Source organism: Pimephales promelas, chromosome 3, assembly GCF_988280905.1.
Source record: "Pimephales promelas chromosome 3, fPimPro1.hap1.1, whole genome shotgun sequence".
NCBI classification, from domain to species: Eukaryota; Metazoa; Chordata; class Actinopteri; order Cypriniformes; family Leuciscidae; genus Pimephales; species Pimephales promelas.
The window spans coordinates 43,685,447-43,711,499 of NC_142771.1; the positions used below are offsets into that span (position 1 = coordinate 43,685,447).

Consider the following 26,053-nt stretch of genomic DNA (forward strand, 5'->3'; position numbering starts at 1 on the left):
CTGGAAAGCATTCATACCTAACCACTGAAAGAGCTTGTGTGATTTTGGGGTCTCTCTCTCTCTCTCTCTCTCTCTCTCTCTCTCTCTCTCTCTCTCTCTCTCTCTCTCTCTCTCTCTGCATTTCATTTGAGCATCCATGTTTCTAGTGTGCATCTAAAGATTTATCCTCACCCTGAGCTTAGAAACTTCCCTCCGCAGGCGATGGAGCCTTTTCTAAAAGCTGAAGTTGCTCACATTAAACCTGCATCTGAGGTTCAGCTCTGACTGATTCCACTTCAACTACAACACACAACATCTCTACACTCACACTTAATAGCAGACATGCACATCTAAAAATGCTTCTAGAAATGCATACAAAAATAAGCCTGGAATATCTTTTGCAGACTGGCTTATTATTCTTAACTATTTTGCGCAATTCAGAAAACATAATAGGCTAACGTTATGTATTTAAAACTATTATAAATGAATTGTGGTTTATTTGGTTGCGTGTCCCGTAGCTATAATAATTGCTAAAAGCATCTACACTCATGATGCTAAATGTCGCTATGATGCAGCTGTTACCCAATGTATTTTGGTAGATGGATTTCATGTAAGGTCCTAAGAACATGTTTTGTTTATAAAAGGAAGCAATGTTGTTGGCATATCTATTTTATGTTTTTACTGCATTTTAAAAATGGTTTACATTCTGCATGCTTCATATAGTCTTTCTCATTTTTATTTTTTATTCATTCTATGTACAGAACACAAAATATGAACAAGTTAAACAATAATCATATGCATGACCATAAGACGCATACACCACTACTATATCATACATCGCTGGGTAAAAAAAAAAAAACATGACATAATCTCTTCACAAAACAACAACAAATACTCTTAACTCTAAACTCACTCTAAACATCTCATTTGATACATTATTTCTTGTTTCATGATCATCCATCCAGGAACTTTAAAAGAGGGCTCCATATTTTCATTTCTGTGAGCCAAGCAAACCTGATATGACATTACCAACCATTATAGATGTATATAAAAGCACAAATCCTGTTAGAGGTTTTTGGTCTTACCGCCCAGCACGAACTCTCACTGTAGAAACTGACATGAGCATATTACTTAATTGCCTAGTAGTGTTTATGAATGACGTTCACTGACGTTTCATGTTGCTGACATCTAAAAAAGTACAAATAAACATGCTAAAATGCATGATATAAAAGCGAAACAACTACTGATCTAAATGACGCCGCCACACTGGTATTGCCACACATTATCTTAATCAATGTGAAATCGTCTACATAATGACTGTGTGTGTGTATGTCTGAAGTCTCCCTATTGGTACTTTGCAAGCATCCTGAGCATGTAAATGGTTGTGACCTCCTGGCAGCCAGGAATAGACGTGTGTCCTCTGTAGTGGACGTCGAGGGAGTTTCTCCGACACTGTACACGTCACCGCTTTAAAAGCTCGTTCAGGGCTCTTCACAGACGCCACAGGTTCTTCTGCTTGCTCCTTACGAATGACTGACATTAATTTAGTGATCAAATAAAGCAGTCTTATGAAAATATGATAATATATTGTAATTATCATTTAAGTCGGATTACTTTTCAAATTGTATTTCATAAATCAACATCTAACGTTATGGGGTTTCAAATTAAAAAATGACTTTCTGTTTTAGAGCGGGTTGTTGATTTCACACACTCCACTGTAGAGACACCAGGACATGCATTCATCAGGCGTTCTGGAGACACAAGGGGAAATTATACATCAATATTCCTTTGAAATTTTAGATATTATTATTAAAATGTTGCCAATTATTACTCCCACTTTTGCTCTTCTTTTTTTATTAAATGATTTTAAATTTTGGGTAAACTATCCCTTTAATACGGAGCCCCTCTAGTCCCACTTTGGTAAAAAAAAAATAATTATAACTATCTTGTGGCCTCAAGATAGTAACTCGTGGCCTCAAGATAGTAACTCGTGGCCACAAGATAGTAACTCGTGGCCACAAGATAGTAACTCGTGGCCTCAAGATAGTAACTCGTGGCCTCAAGATAGTAACTCGTGGCCTCAAGATAGTAACTCGTGGCCTCAAGATAGTAACTCGTGGCCTCAAGATAGTAACTCGTGGCCTCAAGATAGTAACTCGTGGCCACAAGATAGTAACTCGTGGCCTCAAGATAGTAACTCGTGGCCTCAAGATAGTAACTCGTGGCCACAAGATAGTAACTCGTGGCCTCAAGATAGTAACTCGTGGCCTCAAGATAGTAACTCGTGGCCTCAAGATAGTAACTCGTGGCCTCAAGATAGTAACTCGTGGCCTCAAGATAGTAACTCGTGGCCTCAAGATAGTAACTCGTGGCCTCGAGATAGTAACTCGTGGCCACGAGATACTAACTCGTGGCCTCGAGATACTAACTTGTGGCCTCGAGATACTAACTCTATCTTGAGGCCACGAGTTACTATCTTGTGGCCACGAGTTAGTATCTTGTGGCCACGAGTTAGTATCTTGTGGCCACGAGTTACTATCTTGAGGCCACGAGTTACTATCTTGTGGCCACGAGTTAGTATCTTGTGGCCACGAGTTACTATCTTGAGGCCACGAGTTACTATCTTGTGGCCACGAGTTAGTATCTTGTGGCCAAGAGTTACTATCTTGTGGCCACGAGTTACTATCTTGAGGCCACGAGTTAGTATCTTGAGGCCACGAGTTAGTATCTTGAGGCCACGAGTTAGTATCTTGAGGCCACGAGTTACTATCTTGTGGCCACGAGTTAGTATCTTGAGGCCACGAGTTACTATCTTGAGGCCACAAGATAGTTATAATTATTTTTTTTTACCAAAGTGGGACTAGAGGGGCTCCGTACTTTAATGATCTCTATATCACTTGAAAAGACCATAAACATTACAGACAACGCCTGAAGTAGCAATTAATTTACATAAATATCGTAAAGAAGCGAGTTCTGAGCAGCTGATCATGTTGAGTCTTGGGTAACGCTGTCTGTGGGTCGGGAACATCATTATGGTGCTAGGACTCTCCCAGTGCTTCTCCTCCGGCTGGAACTTCACATCGCAGTGAGCAAACCAGTCATACAGTACATGTATATTTAGATCAGTGGAAACATGGTGGTGTTCACGGGACCTTTCAGACGGGCGTGTGAGGAAACTTAGGTTATGAAGTTAACAGTGCTCAGCTGTTTCCCATGGTTCCCTGAACCAATCCCAGTTTGTTTGTGTTGAGTGCGCTTGATTTAATATGAAAAGCTTTGTTTGAACAGATACTGACTGATAGGGTTCACTTCTCTGAGTATGGAGCGCACTTCAGCCCATTACAGTCGGAATGAAACGGAAGTTGAGATTGCCATTTTTCCCTTGGTTGTGACGTATATCGAGTGAAACGGCTTCTGAAATTAGAAAAAAATGTAGGGCGGGGCTTGATTTCATCCTTCGGGAATTGATTGGAGTTGAGCAATAGCACATTATGAGCATGCAGGACACGCAAGAAGCCATTTTTAGCCACTGCACGGTGTAATGTTTCGCTTAGGGGTGATCCGATCAGGATTTTTGGGGCCGATCACCGATTACTGGAAGCTGTATCACCCTTATACCGATCACCGATTACAGAGTCTATTTGAAGCCTTCTGTAGCATTATTATTAAACTATATTTAACAACAATGTACATTAAGTATTAGTATTACATTAAGAGAAGACAATGTATCATGAATTTAAACTCCTCATATGAGTGTTTGCAATTCATGTTGCTTCGAGAAGCTAGCTCAGTAAACAGGGCATGAGAGCGCGTTGTGAGTGGGTGTGGGTACAGCCTCCATGTTGCCAGATCCAGCTAATGGAAAGGTGCACTAGTCTTCTGGACCTGTTTTTCTGATTTAATGTGACACTTTAGGAAGTTATAAAGTGGAAAGTTACATGTTAGGGTTAGTGATATATTAATCTTATTTTCAAAACACAAGCTTTGAACATATTTCGGATTATTAATATTAATTTGTTGTTTTTTTCATAGCAATATCTGGCAACATTTTACTGTTGGCATTAATATAAAAAAAAGCTTATGGACAAACTGTAATAGCATAAAGCTACCACATTCGGTAAGACAAATGCAATGATCATCGTGATTATCTGTAAGAAATGTATAACACTATCAAAAACTATAGCATACAGATCTGTATGAATGAAATTTGCCAAATAACTTACTAGCCAGCTGGAAGACGGCTCATGCTGTTTAGTTAACCTTTCACAAAGTCATCATAAAAACATTAATTAAAGCAGTGTTTCTCAACTAGCAATCTATTCAGTCAGCATATTTGTGTTTTGATCTGTGTGAATTACAGAAATATAAGACTTGTTAAACCTACTTTTTTTTCTATATTTTTTTGCACACAACTCTCCAGAAAGTGCCATTTAATGGTTTATTTTAAATTTTTTTTTTTTAACTTTTTTCGTTGTCTTTTAAAGATCGACTGGGGGGCCCCATACTACCTTCGCCTTAGGCCCCCAATTTGCTAAATCCGCCACTGGTTGCCGCGGCGATCAATGGTTCAGTTTTCTCTGTAGCTCGCGGAGTCTTCACTCGGACACGCGCTTCCGTTGCGGATGGACTCTATACGCCTTATTCACGGCAGCGCCATCTTTGATTTTTTATGAGAATGAAAGCGAGGCTGTGATGGATAGACTTGCATCTCTTCAATGGGCTGTACTGTTATTTAATGTGTTTTCGGATTGTTCTGCTCATGAAACACTGGAAAAATATCTTTCCAAGAAATGTCAGTTGACAAAAAACTCCCGACAAAATTGTAAGTAATTTAGCCGCTTTATTCAGCTTTTTACAGCGGATGCCATTGGAAGCACGGTAAGTCTATCCCTCACAGCCTCACTCTCATACCTGTCATGGCGCTGCTCTGAATAAGGTCTATTCTTTCCGGTGATGTTACGGGTTGATCAGAGAGGCTGCACAGTTTGATCATAGACATATACACTAGACCTCACCTTGGGGTTCTAAGCATGCGTCAAACCGCCGCCATCTTGGAACAGGGGTCTTGTCATAGGAAGTAGCAAGGTAACGCTGCTATCTCTGCCATTACTTCGAATGGCAGAGCTCAAAATCTTAATTTTTCACTTGTTTTGCCTGTAGCTCGCAATGATCACGTATGTCAGAATTAATGCAGCATGCTCTGAATGAGTGGAGGCGGGGCTCATTTGCATATTCATAAACCGCGAATGCTAAATGAGGCGAGGGTGTCGAGTTACATTCAAGCTTTTTAAGGCATGAAGACATTTTGTTCACAGGTAAAAACTTTTAAATGTCATTTTGGTGATCAAAGTTGGGGTGTGATGATACATTGCGTCACAATATATCGCAATATAAAAATGGAACAATACGTATCGTGGATACTGGATAGTGACAATATTGTGTATAATTCACCCGAAATAAAAATTACTGTGAGAAAAAAAAAGAGGTTTTTAGAAAAAAAGATTTTTTTAGAGTTTAAGTGTCACTACAAAACTACTGTATATGATGTTGAATATAATGTATAATAATGCAATGGGGGAGATTTGTGTCCTGATAATGCCAAATGTCTGATGTTACCAGTAAATAGTGGCCAACATTTTTTTAAATATATCTAGTTAGTGAAAGATTGCAAGCATATTCGTCTAAAATAATTCAGTGTTTTCATCTTCAGAATCTGAATATTGTTATTCTGGTGTCTCTATTGTCCTGTGCTGTGGGTTTCATCACCAAGATCAAGCCTGTTCATTTACAATTTAGTATTTTAATCAACAGTAAAACAATTGCTAAGCCTTTTATCAAATGTCTTTGGAGTATCACAATAATATGTTATCATGAGTTCAGTATCGTTACACGAGGACATCGTTACACCCCTAGTTTTAATGGATGCAGTTGACTACAGTGGGTCTTTAATTCCTCCAGATTGCCCATGCATGTCTTCATGTGATAAAGTGTGTGTGTGTGTGTGTGTGTGATCTGCTCAGCCTGTGTTTGAGATGCCAGTCCTGGCTGTGTTCAGAAGCACAGCTCATCAGCAGAACTGGTGCACGCTGGATCTGCTTATGTAAGAGGAGTCGCGAACGAGCACAAAAGAGTGGGAGCAGATCTCCAGGGGAAAGCATGTCTTTCACTGCACACACACACACACACACACTGTCTCCAAACTAGAGAAAAGCATGTCTTTCACTGCATACACACACACACACACACACACACACACACACACACACACACACACACACACACACACACACGCACACACACACACACACGCACACACACACACACACAGTGTCTCCAAACTAGAGAAAAGCATGTCTTTCACTGCATACACACACACACACACACACACACACAAACTGTCTCCAAACTAGAGAAAAGCATGTCTTTCTCACACACACACACAAACACAAACGAGTGTTCAGTTGCTGTTACACGTGTCCGATCAGTGAATGTGAGCATGAGGCGTGTCCAAACACAATCAATCACTGAACAGCCAATCAGTGTTCTCTGTTTCTGTACTCATGACATCCATTATCCTTCAGTTTGGTTATTGAGGTTGTGTGTGTGCCCAGCAGGGGCGTTTCTAGGTTTTAAAAACATCAGGGGCTGGGGTGGGTCATAATGCTGCGTTCCAGGCAACCTGTAACCCGTGTTTTTCCAACCTTATACCCGTCAAAGGCACTGGAGCTGCAGTCACCCGTGACTTCCCACCCGTGAACTCGAACTAGATCGATGAACTCCCAGTTACGATCTCTGACATCAAATTTTTGTCCCATATGTGATTTTTTTTGTATCATCTTTTGTGTCCATGCTTGATTTTTGGCTGCGGAAAATTAAAATCTACATAGAATTTGAACAATGCATCCTACAGACACAATCTACCCCATTTTCTCTTCCTCTTTGCATGAGGAATTGATAGATATGAGAATTATCTTGATTAGATGATGTATAGCGCATAAAAACTCAAATAAACACCAAAGAACATAAAAACAAATGGTGACATTGGATCACTGGAACTCCTCCCCTATGAACCCTTCTGATTTATGTTTTCTAACTTTTGTATTTTTACAGTCTTTAGGATGTCTAAGAAGCAAATGTTGATGATCCCCACCTGAAGTATTGTCACATGTATGTCTTTTCTGGCTATATTGGTTGCCACCCTGGATATCCAAAAAAGCATAAAAGAACATTTATAGGCAGTCTGTTTTTCTCCTTTAGTTTTTCGATTTGATAGATCTTCATTGATAGTAATGATCATTTTTCATTACTGGCTATATAAATTATTGTTGAGCACATTACTGCTTTTTTTCCAACGTCAATTGTTGCATATTAAAAATATAACGTAGATATTTTAATTAAATAATACGTTTTAAGATACAACTTGTTCAAAAATATGCATTAATTAAAAATCACATCATGTAATAGGATTCACTGGTAATGTGAGGTTTATTTAACATACATTTTTAAACTAACTACACATCATGTACATAGCCTACATGATGCACCAACACACAATTAGAAAGATCTTTCTTGGTGAAGAGCATGTAGCATTATGGTAGCCCACATTAACTGGCAGATATTGGTCTCTCCAGGTTTCTGTTAAGTTGAAAAAATAAAAAATTGTTATGCTTAATAGTTAATTAATTATACTTTCTTTATTATTATTATTACTGATGAGGGAATGCGTTTCATTTCGAGTGGGACAATCTGAACAAAATAACGACAAACATTCATGGCTCAAATGTGGTGAACTGGACCGGTGGGATCATGATACAGGAGGTGAAACCTGGATTTGATGCCCCCAACTCCAGGGGCCGGGAGGGTGTCAGGTTTGGGGACCACGTGATTTTGTCACTGATCTGTGCGGATGATGTTGTCGTGTTGGTCTCTTCAGACCAGGACCTTGGGACGGTTTGCAGCCGAGTGTGAAGCAGCAACGATGAAAATCAGCACCTCAAAACCTGAGGCCATGGTCCTGAGTCGGAAAAGGGTGGCTTGCCCACTTCAGGTTGGTGGAGAGATCCTGCCTCAAGCGGAGGAGTTTAATTATCTTGGGGTTTTGTTCACGAGTTAGGGAAGGATGGAACGGGAGATTGACAGACAGATTGGTGCAGCATCTGAATGCGGTCGATGTACCAGTCTGTTGTGGTGAAGAAGGAGCTGAGCCTGAAACAAGTTATTGAGTAAGGTGTGTAAGACACCATTTTATCAGTTTCTCGTGTATAATTAGGCTTGGCTAAATATTTTCCAAAAGTTTCTAATAAAGAAAAATAGTGAGAAAGACTGAGAAAATACTCAAATTGCCCCTCGATGACTCCAAATGATATGCTTTGCCTCTCTTGTTCTCATCATTTGCCAGGAAGAGTTTGAAGTCACTTGGCTTCCTTGTTGCAGGACCACCTATGATGTACTGCTGGGACAAGCCACGATGCAATCTCTCCTGAGCTTTGACAGAATCATCATGGTAGGAGTCTGTCGAGAAGACAAAATGTTTCTTAAGCACCACATGGTCAAGGGACTGGAGACAAATTCCCTCGAATGTTGGTGGGAGGTTCATCAAGGCATGGAAGAGTGTATTGCCATCCTGGATGTAGAAAGCATCCTTCGGATAAGGCACATCTTCAGAAACATCTTCCATCAAGTAGTGAAGGATTGCAGCCTGGTTGGTCTTATTGAAGAACCCATCAGCTGTGCCTAGACTGGGATGACCTGGGAAGAGTGAGTACCGCATCAGCTCGTCAAGGTTGAGGGGTTCATCCGGGTTCTGTGACTTAATGAGCAGCATGAAGGCGAGGTCACTTTGTTCATGGTACTGCAATACCTCAATTCACAAACAGGTGAACAATACTCAGTATGTCATGTATTGTATGTTATATGTTATGCCCTAAATTAATACATGATTAACTAACTGTATTTTCTGAAATGCATTTTCTATAAAGCTGCTTTGAAACAATGTGTATTGTGAGAAGCGTTATACAAATAAATGTGAAATTAATTAAATGTATGTCAACCAATAAATATATATATATCTATATAATGTATAATACTATACTTTATATATAATATGACAAATATTGTCATATATATATATTTATATATGATGTGACAATATTTGTCTTATATATAATATGACAAATATTGTCATATATATATATATATATATATATATATATATATATATATATGTGACAACATTTGTCATATTATATATAAAGAGTATATCTTTTTCATATACCTCATACTTTTCCTTGGGAGCCAGTGAGCTTGACCTTTTTGTTTGAGGCATCCATAGTCTTCAGCTTCAGCTTCTTGATTGGCTCAAAAAACAGCTCCTCAGAAGAGCCGCTCACAAAGCGATCTTGGATGAAAGCTTCCTTGGACTCCTTACCAGCTGCCTCCGCACGTAGGACATCAAACTCCACCTCCGAGAAATCAGGGGCACCAGATGCGAGGCTGTAGAGGTCAGCCAAGGAGCAATGGAAAATTCCAAATGAGAGGCAGGGCCTTCATGCAACCACCGAGGTCAAGGGTGATGTGGACGTACTCCTGACCCACCTCCATGGTGGCCTCCTCAGACTGTTTTAGCAGCTGCTTTATGACTGAGTACCCTGTGAAAGGTTGGTTGATTGGGGTAAAGTAGTTGATGGTAGATCTTCGAGGGGGCTTGTAACCAGTGGCTGATACAAAGCCAGCAAACCCTGCAACAAATTGCTTTGATCCACTGTTTCCCACCACTCTGATATTTAGCCAGACACGATACTCTTGGATGCAGTTTGAGTAGACTTTGTTGTTTACTGTGGGCAGAGTAAAAACTGCTCCCTCAGGAAATTTGGGGCCGACTTGGCTATAGATATGGACGGTGTTTAGGGTCTCAGGTATGTCATACCCGAGACCCTAAACACCGTCCATATCCATCTCTAGCATTCGTGGAATTTCCATAGAGTTGGCGGTATCAAATCCAGGTTTCACCTCCTCTATCATGATCCCACTGATCCAGTTCACCACATTTGAGCCATGAATGTTTGTCGTTATTTTGTTCAGATTGTCGATTGTGTCTGTAGGATGTATTGTTTGGAATCTATGTAGATTTAAAGTTTTCATTTTCCGCAGCCAAAAATCAAGTATGGACACAAAAGATGATACAAAAAATCCCATATGGGACAAAAATTTGCGCGGGGAACATCAAAATTCCTTATCTAGACAGATTGTTCAGATTGTCCCACTCGAGATGAAACACATTCCCTCACCAGTAATAATAATAATGAAAGTATAATTAATTAATTATTAAGCATAACATTTTTTTATTTTTTCAACTTAACAGAAACCTGGAGAGACCAATATCTGCCAGTTAATGTGGGCTACCATAATGCTACATGCTCTTCACCAAGAAAGATCTTTCTAATTGTGTGTTGGTTCATCATGTAGGCTATGTATTTGTGTAGTTAGTTTAAAAATGTATGTTAAATAAACCTCACATTACCAGTGAATCCTAATTACATTATGTGATTTTTAATTAATGCATATTTTTGAACACGTTCTATCTTAAAATGTATTATTTAATTAAAATATCCATGTTATATTTTTAATACGCAACAATTGACGTTGGAAACAAGGAATGTGCTCAACAATAATTTATATAGCCAGTAATGAAAAATGGAGATCTATCAAATTGAAAACTAAAGGAGAAAAAAAGACTGCCTATAAATGTTATTTTTTGCCATGTTTTATCATGTTGCCCCAACGCCTGTAAAGAGACGATGTTATGCCCTTAATATTACATGATTAACTAAATCTATTTTTTTCATATACTTTTCTGATATGCACTTAATGTAAAGCTGCTTTGAAACAATATGTATGTTAGCCAGAGGAGAACTCATTTATGATTCGTACATACTTTTCGCTCGCCTACTCTTTTTCCCATACTATATAGTAGGGAAGTAAGCGGTATCAGACGCAGCCAATGTTTTGGCACCAATCTCAGTTAAGTTAAAGTTCAATTGTGCACTCATAAAGACAGTCACTTGTCGTCACCTACTGGCTTAATGATGCAAGTTAGGCAAACACAGACAAGCGGAGTGAAACATTACAACATTGAAAAGGCTGAGACTGGTGAAATATTCGAATACATTTGAGGACCATAAAAATTATATATACTTATACAATTTATAATACATTTATACTTTTGAATTGAGCTCATAGTTTCTATAATTAGCAAACATCTGTGTTAAATAGGATTATATTTTAATAATGTTAATCAAGCTGACTAAATCACATGACTGCGCAGCGGTTAACAATAAAAAAAAAATTTAATTCTCCCCTTTCAGTGTATATTTCATAAAAAACACCCGCAAAACAGCGATTAAAAGATGTTTAGCTCGCGAGAGGAGAAAATGGACATCAATTGCTAGGTATCAGACAGAAAATTTGATGCTAGCGATAGAATTTCCGAATACTGAAACAAGGTAGGATTCCTAAAGTTCCCTGATATGTTTCAATAGACAAATCAGATGAATAAGTTAGGCTAACTGTTACTTCATCTACATTCTTCACGAGAAACGGATTATAACAAAATGAATTAGCTATAGGCAAAATAGTATGGTCCCAAGCACTTTATATATACACTTATATACTTTACTATATATATATATATATATATATATATATATATATATATATATATATATATATATATACACATGTTAGTTAGGCCAGGGTTTGCTAAAGAGCCTTCACCGACCTGAGCTAATGATGAGGGAACGACGCCAGTAAGTTAGAAAACTCTTCTTGCCTCATGTTAACTCACTGATCTATATAGAATGATATATCATTATACATGTCATTATATAGATCAGTGTGTTAACTCGCACTCTTGCAGATGACTGTGCTAGCTCCTCCCCCTCCTGCTGCATATTCAACAGAGAGGAAGAAACGGAGCAGCCCATAGGCTACCGACAGCAAAGAAATGTATATGCTAGATTATTTTTAAGGTATATTTTTACATGCTGTATGCAGTATATGCAAACCCAAAGCTCGATAAAATAAATAAAGTAAACTTGATTGACTGATTTGGGCGTTTACATAGGCTATTGTCCGGTTTCATATTTGCTCAGTGACCGTCGTTACCTTCGGGCACTGACTCAAAACATTCGGGGCTGAAGCCCCGGCAAAATCAGCTGGCGCCGCCCCTGGTGCCCAGTTGCACCATTGTAAAAATATGAACCAAGCACTTGGCCAAATGTGATGTTGTATAACGCATTAACATGGAAGGGATGCTATATTGATTAATAAACACTTGTTATTGGCTTGAGTTTGTTATAACTGGTCGTGACAAGCGTCAGTACATTTGTTGGTCACTTTGTTTCTATTTCTACAACATTGCATACACACACACACACACACACACTGATATCTCATTGGACTGAAGTGGGTTCCTCTTGATGTTGAATACCACACATGTACAATTGGATTGTGGAGCTGTACAATACAATAGACCTTATTCGATCTGCATCATCAGTGTTTGCGGCGGCCATTTTGTTGACATAGAAACCACGGAAACTGTCAGTCTGTCAATGGACAAGCGAGGTAGCGTCGGGATTATCCATGATATTATCACTGTTTTGTTTTGTTTTTTTTTTTTTTAACAGCGTGATGGTGTTGTGTAATACACGGCTGTTCTAACAACAGCAATAAGAACATCAGAGTTAGTTTTTATGCGATAAGATACCGACTGTCAGAAAACGTGGGAAGGAGACAGGGTTGAGACAGTGCAGGAGAGGCTAAACTTTCAGACAACTCCCCACAGAAAAGTCTGTTCCTATCATTTTAACACAGGTTTCACACATAACACACATAACTGATCCGCGCCTGTAGCCTATATTATTCCATTATTATTAGCCAATTATTCCATGCTTTACTTATTAAGTTGCTCAAGCAAGTGGTCAAATATGTAACCATGTATTTATATTAAAATCACAAACATTTTAAATGAAAACTTAAAATTGACAAACAACCGACTCACATGCCTTTTCTTTTTCTATGACATCTTGCATGCCATAAAGCACTTGTTTTTCCACCTCCACGAATGAGACGAGTGTTGTTCATGTTGCCTTGTTTGAGGTAAATTGTAGTTTGTACGTTATACGGATACTGTATGATCGAGATCGTTATAAATATCCGGATAGGTTACGGCTGGCAATAAGGACGGATCTTTACTTAATGCTATTATTTAATTTTGATGCGGGTCCACACACCAATCAAGCTTATCTTCTCTTGATACCGACGAGATGAAGCTCCCCCTCAACTCAAATCTACGCGCTGCTAAGGCCAGCAGGACAGATGTCATGTCAACAATATGGCCGCGGTTAGCTACTTCCGGTATATGCGAATAAGGTCTATATGACAAGTTTCACAGTGTAGCATCACGAATGTCACAGAAAGACATGGAGTGTGTGTGTGTTGCGAGTGTGTGTTGAGATTGGGACGTGCTGTTGTTTTGCAGCGGATGTTCACGAGTGAGCCTGGAGCAGTGTGTGTGTGAGGGACACTTGACTGTCTCATGAGGCCACGGGAGAGGGTTTGTGAACGACAGGAAGCAACGCAACTGTAGTAGGTCACATGATCATGACATGATGGATGAACTACACCCGGATACACTCACACAGAGCACTCTTACAGGCCGTCAAGCAATAACTATTCAACACAAGTGCATGAGTGTGTGATTTCAGACACAGCTCAAGTGTGAACATGAACTCTGCTGGAGGATTTACGATGCATTCGTTTCTTAAATAAATGAAATAAACTGGAAGCACGCAAGATTAATTACATGTATTAATTTATTTGCAGCCGATGTATAATCTGAGACGGCCTCTGTGATATATAACAGTCATACGATCATAATTGGTAATTACTTCTCTGTAATGCGGTTGAACTCTTTTAGTTATCAGAGAGATGAATATTTTAAAGTTCAAGACGAGCACAGAGCAATAGAAGCGTCTTGAGACGAGGCCGGGGCCGGAGAATGCTTTACTGTACAAGCTTTCTATGGAAGAAAATAAAAAACTCAACAATTACTACATATACATATATATTCTACTTTGATTACAATGTCGTTGTTTTAGTAGTAAATTGTGCATAAGATGAGAGTGTGATTAAAAAAAATGATTTCTAGTCATTGACAAACATATAAAAGCACTATTAATGAGTCCTAGACTTTTGACCAAGGCTTCGCTGTGTTTAATGTCTCTGGCCAGCAGAGCATCAGATTCACTCCCAGAAAACATGTTTCATGATAATAATACAAACACAATACTGTGTTGTTAGTTCATATTGCAACTAATCTGAACATATAGAAATTTTTAATTGAAAAAATGTGTTAATGTATGACGGTATAGTAAAGTGTTTCCCATTTGACTGTATTATGTGAATATTATTTCCTTCTTGTTGTTGAGTATAGGCATTTAATGTCGAATATCATATGTCAATCAAACTGAACCGTGGACAAACAAGCTTATATGGTATAGCTTACAATGCTTTCTTTAAACTATAACATGTTGACCTGTTTAATACACCTTTTTGCCACACAATGTGAGCATACAGTAATAAGATTGTTATAATAAATTGTTTTGTAATAAATTAGTTGGACATCTCAGTAATAAATGGCTGGTAGGCTAATATTGGCAAAAAGCCCACCGGTGTATTTGGTAGGTTAAGAGTTTACAGTGCCTCTAGTACAACATCAGGTCGACATATTTGGATAATTTGCATTATTAAGACAAAATTAAAAATGAATCGTTGGATCCTTAAAACCTCAAATGTGTCATTGAATCAAACCATGTGATCGAACTCTGTCTCCAGCCAGGCAAGCAAAGGCAATAAATACAAACCATTCAGTGACTTTATTGCAAAAAAAAGTAATCAGCTGACCACAGAAAAAATATTCTATACAATAAAGTATGATAACAAATTCAAGCTTCACTAAAGACATTAAAGATGTGCGTAGATTCAGTATTTTAATAATGAATGATCAACAGAACTGAATGAACAACAGCTGAGATGCAGATCTCTGTAACGCTGCTGTGAAACGATCTGGAGTGTATAAAGCGCAATATTAATAATATTACTTGAAGGGGTGTGTACAAGACTGACATGACACCTTCATAATCATGACATGACATATAAATGTTTATGACGACTGTCATAAAGTGTCATTCGCTCAGTTATGACATTTTTAATGCAAATATGACATTGTTTGAGATGTCTTTGTCATGACAACTTGACATAACCAAGACAACACAACCTGTCATAAACATGACATAGCAGATTAATGATCAAACTTAAGAAAGCACTTCGCTTTATGGGTTAACATTACATTAAACTGTCATGTGATTGGTTTTGACATTGGCTGTCATGAGGCCGTTATAACTACACTGGTAGCCTACACATTGAAGTTATCATTAAAATGTTATAATGATCTCATGACAGCCAATGTCAAAACCAACCACATGACAGTTTAAAGGAGTAGTTCACTTTTAACACTTTTAAAAACTTTTGCTGATTTTTTACTCACCCCCATGTCATCCATGTCCACGTCTTTCTTTCTTCAGTCGAAAAGAAATTAAGGTTTTTGATGAAAACATTCCAGCATTTTTGTTCATATAATGGAATTCAATGGGAACCAAACGGTTCAAGGTCCAAATCAGAGTTTCGTGACTCTCCTGTTCGAACTCGTTCATCAAAATGAACAAATCTTTTTTCGTGTCATTTGGTTCATTCAACAAACGAAACAAACGAATTGACTCGGGAAAGGATTCGTTCATTTTGATAAACGAGTTCGAACAGGAGAGTCACGAACGCGCATCAGAAAGAAGATCACAGTACAGAGCAAGGCGAGCGTTTGTGCTTTTAAAACTTAAACTTTGTTATTTATTATTAAATGAGCGATCGTTTCGCTTGATAAGACCCTTATTCATCGTCTGGAATCGTTTAAAGCCCTTTGAACAGTTTGCACTGAAACTGTCTTTTGGACCTTGAACCGTTTGGTTTCCATTGAAGTCCATTATATGGAGAAAATCCTGGAATGTTTTCATCAAAAACCTTAATTTCTTTTCGACTGAGGAAAGAAAGACGTGGACATCTTGGATGACATGGGGGTGAGTAAATTATCAGCAAAAGTTTTTTAAAAGTGAACTACTCCTTTAATGTTAACTCATAAAGCTAAGTGGTTTCCTAAGTCTGATAATTAATAATTAAATAATTAAGTTGGTGTGTCAAGGTGTCATAACAAAGACATCTCAAACAATGTCATATTTCCATTAAAAATTTCATAATTGAGCGAATGACAGTTGTCACAAACATGCATTAAACGTGTCATGTCATGATTATGAAGGTGTCATGTCAGTACACCCGTTCAAGTAGTGTTGTTATCCTCATATTCTTATAACTATCTAGCTATCTAACTAGCTCCAGCGTGAACCACGTATTCATGCCAGTCACAGGCACGTCTGCTGAAAGTAAAGGTCATTGTTTAACTTTAAGGGTACCAACCCAATGCATTGACAGAGAAATATGTATTTGATAAGAAGAAACTGTGCCGGAGGGAGAGTATCTATAAGAACACATGTACAAGTTCGATCACTATTCTGTGTGGACCGTATCCGTCTCGTACAGCCTCTGGCTGAAGCATGCAGACGACCTTCATGACACTGGTGTTTACTGTGTAAAGTTGTAGAGGACTGCTTTTGCCCACTGTTACACATGTATATGAAGAGTTATGTGTGATACAGGTCAGATTCTGTGTGAAGTGTAGGTGATGGAAGGAGACACAGGGTCGGCGATATCTGGGGCTCGTGCACTTTTATTTTCCACAGCGCACTCCGCGCTCACAATAACGTAACTCAGAAACAAATCACAAACAGAAAGTAAATGGGCAAAAAGAACTCTTCCCGCTGGCTACAGCTTTGCATTCGGCTCAATCTCAATGAAGACGTCACTCGTCGTGTCTGGCCGGTCCGTGCACGAGCTCCCAGTCTCTCTCAAAAGTGCTGTCTGCCCGGGCTGCTTATATGCGGTCTCCTCACGCCAATTACTGCAATCACAGACAGGTGTTCGTCATTTGAACTTGACCCGCTTACTCACCGCCTGGCTCCGCCCTCGCTCTCCCGCTGCAGATCTCGCCAAACCACGCACCCCTCGCCACATACCCCCACCGCCCGACTCAGGCCGGGGAGCCGTCCGGCCTGCAGCCCCCCCCCCCTCATGCGGGAGAGGAAGTCAGCCACAGCCATCTGTGCACCCGGCCTGTGGATCACCTGGAACTTGAAAGGCTGTAACGCTAGATACCAACGGGTGATCCGCGCGTTGGTATCCTTCATTCGGTGGAGCCACTGCAGGGGAGCGTGGTCCGAACAGAGGGTGAACTCTCGGCCCAGGAGATAATAGCGGAGAGTGAGAACAGCCCACTTAATGGCGTGAGCCCAGCCCCTCGCAACGTTCTGAGGACAGCTCGCAGGTGCTGCATATGCCGCTGCCAGTCGTTACTATAGATGATAATATCATCCAGGTATGCCGCGGCATATGCAGCATGCGGCCGGAGGATTCTGTCCATCAGACGCTGAAAGGTAGCCGGTGCGCCGAACAAACCGAAAGGAAGCGTAACAAATTGGTGTAATCCGAACGGCGTCGTGAAAGCAGTTTTTTCTTTAGACATTGGAGATAAGGGGATCTGCCAATAGCCCTTCGTTAAATCCAGTGTCGAATAAAAGCGAGCAGTGCCGAGCCGATCAAGCAATTCGTCCACCCGCGGCATTGGATATGCATCGAATTTCGATACAGCATTCACCTTGCGATAATCCACACAGAACCGCACGGAGCCGTCAGTTTTAGGCACTAAAACTATCGGGCTCGCCCAGTCACTGTTGGATTCTTCTATTACCCCCATATCCAACATCGCTTCCAATTCGTCCTGTACCACTTTCTTTTTATGTTCAGGTAATCTATACGGCCGGCTGCGCACTACCACACCCGGATCGGTCTCAACATGGTGCTGTATGAGGTTCGTGCGACCAGGAAGGGGCGAGAACACATCAGCAAATTCTGTTTGCAAATTTTGAATGTCAGCGATCTGGGACGGTGAGAGGTGATCTCCGCAAATGGCCAGAGTAGCGGATCGAGACTTTATATTCGCCTCTGGCCCGAGATCCTCCTCCCCACTCACTACCGTCGCCAGCATCGCCGACTCCGCCTCACTCCACTTCTTTAGGAGGTTGAGGTGATAAATCTGATGTGTCCCGTCCCTGTCTGATCGAAGAACCTCATAGTTAAGATCCCCAATTCGCCGTGTGACCACAAAGGGTCCTTGCCACTTGGCGAGTAATTTAGAGCTGGATGTGGGAAGTAATACAAGCACAATCTCCCGGTGCAAATTTGCGTAGTTTAGCCCCCCTGTTGTACAGCCGACTTTGTTTGTCCTGAGCCTGTAACAAATTCTCCATAGAGAGCCGCCCCAACGTGTGGAGTTTTGTTCTCAGGTCCAGGACATACTGAATTTCGTTCTTGCTATTCGAAGGTCCGTCCTCCCAAGCCTCTCTAAGGACATCCAGTACCCCGCGGGGCTGGCGTCCATAGAGCAGCTCAAAGGGGGAAAACCCCGTGGAGGCTTGGGGGACCTCCCGTACAGCGAACAAGAGGGGTTCTAGCCACTTATCCCAATTTTTGGCGTCTTCCTGCACGAATTTACGAATCATGGATTTCAATGTGCGATTAAACCGTTCCACCAAACCATCTGTTTGTGGGTGATAGACGCTGGTACGAATCGATTTAATGCCCAACAATTCGTATAATTCGCGGATAGTACGTGACATAAACGCCGTGCCCTGATCGGTGAGAATCTCTTTCGGGATCCCCACCCGGGAGATTAATTGAAACAGTGCACCCGCGGCGCTTTTAGCAGAAATGTTGCGGAGCGGCACTGCTTCGGGGTATCGCGTTGCATAATCCACCAGGACTAATGCAAAGCGATGCCCCCGTGCAGATCGTTCTAATGGCCCGATGAGGTCCATGCCAATTCTTTCGAAGGGGACCTCTATTAAAGGGAGCGGGCACAATGGTGCTTTTCGGTTGGCCGGTGGATTTACCAACTGACATTCGCGACAAGAGGCGCACCACCTGCGCACATTCTCGTGAATGCCTGGCCAAAAAAATTGGGTCATTATGCGATTTAGTGTAGCTGTTTGCCCCAAATGCCCAGCCATTGGATTAGAGTGAGCCGCCTGGAAAAGCATTTCCCGGCGGCTCTTTGGAACTAACAATTGAGTTGTATCTTGCTTTGAATGTGGGTCCTGGGTCACCCGATACAACCTATCCTTGATTACAGCAAAATATGGATAGGAGAGCGGCTGGTTTGGATGGACAGCCTGCCCGTCGATCACTTGGACCTGCTCAAGCGCGTTTTGTAGCGTGTCATCCCGGGACTGCTCTAGAGGAAAATCATCGCGCTCTGAAAAAATTAGTTCTTCAGACGCGCTCCGTTCCTCCAGAGCAGGACCCGAGGTCCCCGGGACAGCCTCCCCAGCCTGCACCGACGCTCCCCCGTCCTGCTTTTTATACTCCCCCGGAGCACCCGTGCACAGAAACGCCAATAAGGATTTAAACCCCGGCCAATTAGTCCCCAAAATCAACGGGTGCTGGAGGTGCTGGTTAACTGCCACCTCAACTCTATGCTTTTGGCCCCGAAATTGAATGGTGACTGGCACCAGGGGATAACCCACTATTTCCCCGTGCACACACCGCACCTTAACCATCCGACGCATGGATCAGGCTTTGGTGGATGGAGGTCTGGTTACAACCTGAATCCACCAAAGCCTGATAATTACCCCCCTTTACACTTACTGGAATCTGGTATAACCCTGCTTGGTCGAGGGCGGCTCGTCGGGGACCCTGATCAGCGTCCCGATCTCCATCATGGGGCACCGATCAATGAAATGCCCGGGGTCCCCACACCGCCAGCAGGCCGGCCCAGGCTTCCCTGAAGCGGGTCAGGTAACGGGCGTGAGGAGAGCGCGGGCCCGGGGCCCTCTGCGGCGCTGGAGGAGGGAGAAATTTCCCGAGGTAGGGTACGGGTCCTCCAGCTCTGGTCCTGTCCCGGTCCAGTTCTCCATCTGGGAGCCGGTCTCGGTGGGATGCCGCCTCGGGACCTGGGAGTAGGAACAGGACGAGAGAGAGAGAGGGGGGGAGAGAGAGAGAGAGAGAGAGATGAGGGTTCGCCGACCCCCGGGCACGCCACCATCTGGTCCTCTGCCAACTGGATGGCCTGGTCCAGCGACGTCGGGCGGTGGCACTGGACCCATTGGGAGGTCTTCTTCGGGAGTCGAGTCACGAACTGCTCCAGCACCACCTGCTCCACGACTCCCTCGACGTCGCGGCCCTCGGTCACCAGCCATTTGCGGCACGCGTCCCGGAGCTGTTGCGCGACCCGCTGGAGAATGGCGCGTTTCAGGTCTTCAAAGACCAGGAGGTTCTGGACTGGCAGCTGTTGAGCGGCGATCTGGGCTTCGCCTGACAACAGCGGGATCAACCGCATGGGCCAGTCCGCTGATGGCCATTTCCCGGCCGTAGCCGTCCTCTCAAAGAGGTCCAGGAACGCCTCCGGGTCATCCTGGGGACCCATCTTATGGAGAGGCATGGCTGCGGCCGCGGTAGGGTCTCGAACCTCCCGGTCCAACCAGCTCCGGAACTGCTCGCGGTCCTCCTTCTGGCCCTGGAGGAGTGCTTCGAACCGGCGCTGTTGCTGCATCTCCAGCTTGAGCAACGCCTTCTGATGTTGTTGGTGGAGGCCCGCGAGCGCGTGGATGACCTCCGCAAATGGGGTTGGCATGGACTGTCTGGCGGCGGCTTCCCCTTCCATCCCGGGTTTCGGCACCAGTGTGATACAGATCAGGTTCTGGGTGAAGTGTAGGTGATGGAAGGAGACACAGGGTCGGCGATATCTGGGGCTCGTGCACTTTTATTTTCCACTCTTTCCACAGCGCACTCCGCGCTCACAATAACGTAACTCAGAAACAAATCACAAACAGAAAGTAAATGGGCAAAAAGAACTATTCCCGCTGGCTACAGCTTCGCATTCGGCTCAATCTCAATGAAGACGTCACTCGTCGTGTCTGGCCGGTCCGTGCACGAGCTCCCAGTCTCTCTCAAAAGTGCTGTCTGCCCGGGCTGCTTATATGCGGTCTCCTCACGCCAATTACTGCAATCACAGACAGGTGTTCGTCATTTGAACTTGACCCGCTTACTCACCGCCTGGCTCCGCCCTCGCTCTCCCGCTGCAGATCTCGCCAAACCACGCACCCCTCGCCACATTATGAAGCACTGATTATGAGTGCACTATAATTCATCAGTGTTTGAGCGGTCTCACACAACTGTAGCATTACTTCGTCAATACTATACTCCATTTCTCATATAAATGCTCTAATTGTAAATTTGAATCCTATCAATGTGTTTTGGACATTTCGTTTAGAAATGCATGTTTGTGTGTGTGTGTGTGTGTATCTAATGTGAAGTGTGTGAAAACTAAAACGGTTTCTTTTGTTGTGCAGGGTCCATAGACCATCATTTTCAAGGTAACTGTTCTGCCGCTGAATATATCTTACACTAAGGTAAGCTGTTGGCTTTATTTAATATTAACCCTTTATGCTACAGCGATTTGCTTAAACTACTTGCACATACAGTGGCCACAAAAGTGCTTGGACAATTGAGTCACACCCGTTTGAATGTCACCGCATTACGATATCAGGACATGAGACAAGACATGAGCACACGAGGGTCCCTGACTGTAGAGAAAGCCTTTTTATTCACAACGTCAAAGTGATTTATACATGATGATCTCAAAATACTAAACAATATCCAAATAATGAGTCCATATAATCCAAAACTATTATGAAAAACATTCCAGAACATCATTTTCAGTTGTCAAAAAAAACATTAACTTTGTGAATTATGAAAATTGGATACAATGCGTCAGCATAAACTGTGAGGAAAAATAAATATTACATTTGAGTTTTCATTTATACAAATAATTACAGTCAAGCTGGATGCCAGACAAGCCCTCACAGAGAGGCCTGTTTTTTATTTCATTTTGATAATATTTTTAATGCAAATGATTCTTTTTTTATTTTATTTATTTATTCAGTTCTAGTTAATAGCAACAGAGGCTTGATCGTGTTTACATCCAGAATAAAGGGCTGTCACTGTCAGTGGCACACACAGCCTCTGCTAGCTGGACATTTCTTTCACTACATCATGATGAGATTTCCCACAGAACGACATCAGAAGTGCAAAATAATGTCGGCTGGTTTTGACCCACTGTGAGTTCAACCACCGAGTGTATGTTTTAACATATTCGGTTTGCACCCCAATCAAGCCGACGATCGCATCAAATGGCGCCAGTGATACCACACGAGAAGAAGATATGTTTACAAATCATTGAATAATCAAGTATCAAACAGGACACTGGGATCACACTGTTGTTATGTCCGGTTTATGTTGCAGAGGGGATCTGTAGCTGGTCTTTGGAACCATCTTCCTTCGTCTGGTTTTAACATTCATTCCCAAAAACATTGGCTTTTAGCCCACCATGAATCTGGTTTTAAATTCTTTGTTGTTTCCATCTTATCACTATATTGTCTGTCTGTAACCAAATAATATATATCTAGAGATAGTACTGTGCAAGTGTTAGGCACGTTAGTATTTATACCCCAAGAAATTGTTTTAAGACATTTATGTATTTTACTTTAGTGTGTGAGTGAGAAATATCAGTTTACATTTCCAAACATTCATTTTGCCATTAATTATAATAATCCAGTGAGATTTTTGAATGCACGAGGAGATTAACAACAGTCAATATGATCTGATCCCACCATCATCGAGTCCATCTGTGATTACATGAAGAAACAGACTAAACTGAGACAGACTCAATCCAGAAGAGGTGTGGAAACATCTCCAAGACTTGAAGAAAACCTTCCTGCAAGTACTGTGAGAAGTTTTAGGCAAGTGACAATACTTACAAAAATGATGTCATAAATAGATTTTTTTTTAGCAATTAACTTCTATCAACTAAATCAAATCAATACTCGTTGTGACCACCATTTTTCGTTAAACAGGTTTTGTTCAGGTTATGTTCACAGTTTTTCAGGCAGGAAAGTTTCTTCAAGCATCTCGGAGACATTGCCACAGTTAATAAAAGATTACATTATGTTTGAAAGAGATTTTAGTGCAGGGATTGGACGCGAAACAGTGCCTGGCGTCTCGAGAACACAAACCTTGAAATAGGTTCCAGGGTGTAAGCCTCGAAGAAAACACAGAGCTGGTCAGAATCATTATCATCGAAGATGGCTATAAAAAATAATCTTTATATAAATTGTTTATCCTTTTGATATTTTATTTTTTAAAACTGCAAAAATCAAACCTTTTATTGAAGTAAAAGAATTGCAAGTGGGGTGAAAATAACATTGTGAAATAAATGTGTTTTTTTTCCCCCTAAAAACATAGGGAACAATTATTTACCCCCTTTTATTAAGTACTTTTTGCAACCTCCTTTTGCCAAGATAACAGCCTTGAGTCTTCTCTTCTCTTCTCTTCTCTTCTCTTCTCTTCTCTTCTCTTCTCTTCTCTTCTCCTTCTCTTCTCTTCTCCTTCTCCTTCTCGCCTGATGAGTTTGGAGAACACCTGACAAGAGATCAGAGACCATTCCTCTGCACAGACTCTCTCCAGATCCTGCAGATTCACAGATCCATGATGGTGCTTCTCCTCTTCAGTTCAGCCACTCATGTTCAGGGACTGAGACGGCCATTCCAGAAGCTGGTTTTGTGCTCAGTGACCCGTTTTTGTTTTCATTTTGATGTTTGTTTTGATCACTGTCCTGTTGGAAGATCCAAATACGGCCCATTATAAGATTTCTAGCTCAGGTTTTGATTTTTTTATCTGTTGGTATTTGATCGAATCCATGATGCCATGTATCTGAACAAGATGTCCAGGACATTTGGTTGAAAATTAGGCCAACGGCGTTAAAGATACCTATGTGTAAATACACATAGGGTACTTTTTTATCCCTGTATGAACCAAACCCATCTGAAGTGTTTGCTGCCAAAAAGCTCTTCTTTTGTTTGTGTAATCTGTCCATAGACCGTTTCAAAAGTAACTGACATGACTGGACCTTCAAACAGGACGGGTTCTGTGGACAGATTTTTGGCAGTGCACAACAAGTACCCCATGTGTAAAATTAATTTTAAGTATTTGCCTAATTTTCTGCCAGAGGTCCTGGACATCTTGCTCAGACACATGGCATCATATATTCAATCAAATTCCAACAGATAAAAAATCAAAACCTGAGTTAGAAATCTTATAATGAGCCGTGTTTGGATCTTCCAACAGGACAGTGATCAAAAACAAACATCAAAATCAAAACAAAAATGGGTCACTCACTGAGCACAAAACCAGCATCTGCAATGGCCGTCCCAGTCCCTGACCTGAACCCTGTAGAACATGAGTGGCTGAACTGAAGAGAAGCGGATTTATAATTTTATAATTAAAAAAATAAACAAGATTTAAAATGTCATTTTCCTAAAATAAAAATGTTAGAAAGGTTTCATTTTGTCACAAGAACCTGAATTTAATGCTTATCTTCATAAGAACAATTGCTCATCTTCAAAGTTAGAGGTTTCCAGGTGTTGTGCTAAATTTCGACTCCCTGACAGAATCTGAATCCCCCTCGCTTGCACGTGCTATGAGCTTGGTGCGACTGTTTTAGTTTTGTCTGTTTGTGTTACTTACTTGGTGTCTTTTTTTTTTTTTTTTTTTCGCGGGTGTTTATTAATAAGCATAATTATCAGTGTTTTCCAGAAAATGTAGCAAAAACCGATCACTGGCATATAGGATATTATGTTTAAGTGCACTATACTTACCAAGTCAAATATGAAATGTCAATGTTCATATTTTATTTTATTGTAATAACATTTATTCCCATTGTGCACTGTTTAGCCTATAGACAGTCCAATAATAATTCTGCACATAGATTATTCTTAGATATACCCTGCCAGTGCATTTTATTTGAAATCAAACCCCAGAATTATTTTTTTTGTGTCCAAAGCACAGGTGTAAGCAAAGTATATAAATCATACTTCCCTAATTTTTCAGGTTTACAAAGTCAAAGACATGAAACTCATGCTGGTTACACCTCCTACAATGAATGGTAAAATAATTTCTCTGTTTTTACATTTGATATTGTATGGTGATAGGCACTTTTCATTCTGACATTTGCCAGTATAACTGGGTGGCTAGTCATCTGAAGTGGACATAATTGGACATCTCCACAACATTTACCTATAAATTTAAATGTATTTTGATGGTGCACACTTTCTGTTTCAAGGATGATTAACTGCATTTTGGTGATAAAAAAAAATAAAAAAAAATCTGCCAGAATCTGACTCCCCTTGTGTGCACGCCCATGACGATTAGGTTGATTATGGGGAAATACTATAAACAAAAATGGGCTAAAGGAAACGTTTTGTTATTTCAGATAGTTTTGATATCTCAGACACAAATTGTATGAGTTACTAGGCCTACTTGGATTCAATAAATAGTCAAACAAAAAAACGCAGTAGGTCTCCATGTGAAGCTTTAATGCTTATATGAGGATCTCATACCTGTTCCTTTTTCTGGTTATATCATTTTTCTTCTTTCTTTTACTTGTAGGCTATTATTATTTTAGATTGTATATGTTCTTTTACTATTTGTTGTTGACTACATTTGTATAGATATGTGTTAGACTATTGTCATGTTTATTTGTAATTTGATTGGCATTTAATAAAAAAAGGAAAAAAACAAGATCCTTTACTTTCAATCTATAGTTTCCACACCTGTAATTCCTGTCTGCATTTAGTGTTTTTATACTCTCTCTCTCTCTCTGTGTGTGTGTGTGTGTGTGTGTGTGTGTGTGTGTGTGTGTGTGTGTGTGTGTGTGTGTGTGTGTGTGTGTGTGTGCAAATTA

At 41.0% G+C, this 26,053-nt stretch overlaps 1 protein-coding gene across 2 annotated transcripts in view; it reads left to right on the forward strand.

The window, feature by feature from the left end:
• The window catches only part of gprc5ba (G protein-coupled receptor, class C, group 5, member Ba), a 41,975-nt gene that overhangs the window by 1,015 nt on the left and 14,907 nt on the right, over positions 1–26,053 (forward strand). Inside the window, exon 2 of one of the 2 annotated variants that reach the window (XM_039685450.2) lies at positions 21,606–21,665. The gene's annotated coding sequence lies outside the window, so the exon portion shown is untranslated. The remainder of the gene's footprint in view (positions 1–21,605; positions 21,666–26,053) is intronic. The other variant, XM_039685451.2, reaches the window with a different exon arrangement.